Genomic DNA, 2,567 nt, shown 5'->3' on the forward strand with positions numbered 1-2,567 from the left:
TAGGTGGCTGCCTAGTTTGCCTAGTGGCAGCACCGGCCCTGAGTGCACCAAGTGGTGATAGAATCTCCATTTCAGGAATCAGTCTGGAAAGGAAATGGTGAAATAAACAACTGTTTCTTCAGAACAACAAAAAGGGCAGGCATCTACAAAAATGTTTGTTAAAAATCCTTCCAAAGTACAAAGATCACCCAGAGGGGACTGTTGTTGTTTTAACAAAAGTGGAGGTATAGAATTGTCTATATTGCTCTCAGTCATGGGGGGTGATTTACTAACCTAAACACACGCACGCACTAGGTGCGTGTGATTTTTACACAGCAAAACGTATTTATCAACCAAAAAGTCTCTAAAAGCATATTTCCACTAATGCCATATATGGAAAAATCATGCACATGATGCATATATAATGCTGCTTCACAGTTTAGACAAAAATGGTTAGCTCATGCATTTACATTCCTGCATTCATCAATGCAAGCAACACAATGTAGAGCTAATTTACACAACATCACCTTGCAATTCAGGGCAGGGCTTTGCACAACACACCTGCTGGGTGTGTACACACTACAAAGGTGTTTAGATTCCACCCATAGATCATGCTGGGAGGGAACACACTACAGAGGTGTATACTTGTTTGTGGCGTGTTTATAAGGTTAGTAAATCAACCCCATAGACTTAATATACTGTGGGGGGAATTTATCAAAACTTGAGAAGACAACATCTGGAGCAGCTGTGCCTGGCAACCAATCAGCTTCTCTCGTCAGTTTGTTCAGTTAAGATTTGAAAATGAAAGAGAAAAGCTGATTGGTTGCCATGCATAGCTGCTCCAGTTTTGATAAATCCCCCTCTGTATGTCATGTGACTTTAATGCTCATTTTTTAAAATCAGTTTTGGCCTGTCCAAAGTTCACCTTTATTTCCCAGTTTAATCACTCCCTAACACTACTCATGCAGCCTCATAATAGCAGCTTCCTGGTTATCCATTCTTGGATGATCTATCCATAGAGCATAACCATCCAAGATATTGTTTGAAATCTTGTTTAAGAATTGTATTCAAAAGGAAACCTTTACCAAAATGTCTCTCTGAGCCTGACGTCAAAGACACTTCATGTCCATGAACACTCTCTTCCACTAGAGACAATCCAGAAATGCACCACTCAGGGTATACCTAGGAAGAACACTACTGGTCATATGACCAGCACACCATTTTTATAAATACCTGTTTTAATTATGTTGCATGATTATTCCACTATGTCTGGTATTTTTTAATGAATAATTTTGGCTTGCATACTTTTTACATTTTGTTTATAAACTCTTCTTAGCTATCATATTGTAACTGCAATTTGCAATCATACCCATAAAATTATAAACACGTACCAGTAATATGACAATTGAATAATTTAGCATATTATTCTTTTAAAATACTGCATAATAGATTACATTAAATGGGAAACATATATTTCTTCCTTCAGATTGTATTTACTTGCAGTAGTGTTAGCAGCTTACATCTCAGATGAATAATCTGCCATTGCTTGTCTACATATAGCAAATTTATCTCATATTTAGAGGAGATATATAAAAATAATGAGGAAAGGATGCTGGAGATATTTGAATAAAGAGAGCTTAGGGTGCTTGTTTGAAGTGAAATGTTATATTACATCTCATGTTCCTGCTGCATGCAAATGATTTTTTTCCTATAAATAGGGATGAGGGAATTGGAGAAAACCTGCTCTGCCCCCTAATTCACTAGGCAAATATACCTTGATCAGCTGATCCATTGGGAAGTGGTTAGTATCGGCCTGTGTAGCATCCAAACCCCTAGGAGGCTGCTGATAGATGAAACTGAGTGTTTACATCTGCTACTGGATTCATTATAATAGTGGTCTCCTGGGGAAGTGAGTAAGTTCATGCGGCAGCCAACATAGAAACTTAGCAGACTAACCGAATGGTAGTATTCACCATGAACTCTCAGATCCAAGGGCAGACGGCGAGTGTTACTAATTTTTTTATATGAATTAATTTTGCCAATTGTGAAATTTAGCTTCACTAGCAATTTAGCTATTGCTAGTGCAATTAATAAGTTAAATTACCTTTGAAGTACAAAGTTAGATATTTGTTGCTTGTTTTGAAGTTTTAAGCCTTTTTTAAACAAAATAAACTGCAATAATGTAAAGAACCTAATTAAAATCATCAATCAGAAATTACCTATCAGGCCACAGGAACAAGAGATCCTATTACCTAGCAAGATCATATTTAAAGTAGTATTCAACTCTCAAACTTTTTTCAATAATGAATCCAGATCAAACAAATATACATTGTCCAGTAAAGTATTTCTTTACAATATTGCACAAGCACTTAAAATCATTATGTTTCCAAATATCTGGCTCCAACTCTCTCAGCTCGGCTTCTCTGAACTTCCTGTCCAATACAAGATTACAAGGGACGTAGCAGACTCAAGCAGCTGTCCATCTACTAGCTTGGAGAAGGGGGGAGAGGGGAGCAGGGGGCAGGAGCAGGGCAGGATTTACTCTCCCTGCTGCCCCAAGGCTAGGTTCTGCAATGCGCCCCCCCCCC

The sequence above is a fragment of the Nanorana parkeri genome, unplaced genomic scaffold (assembly GCF_000935625.1).
Source record: "Nanorana parkeri isolate BGI_ZX_2015 unplaced genomic scaffold, ASM93562v1 scaffold1183, whole genome shotgun sequence".
NCBI classification, from domain to species: domain Eukaryota; kingdom Metazoa; phylum Chordata; class Amphibia; order Anura; family Dicroglossidae; genus Nanorana; species Nanorana parkeri.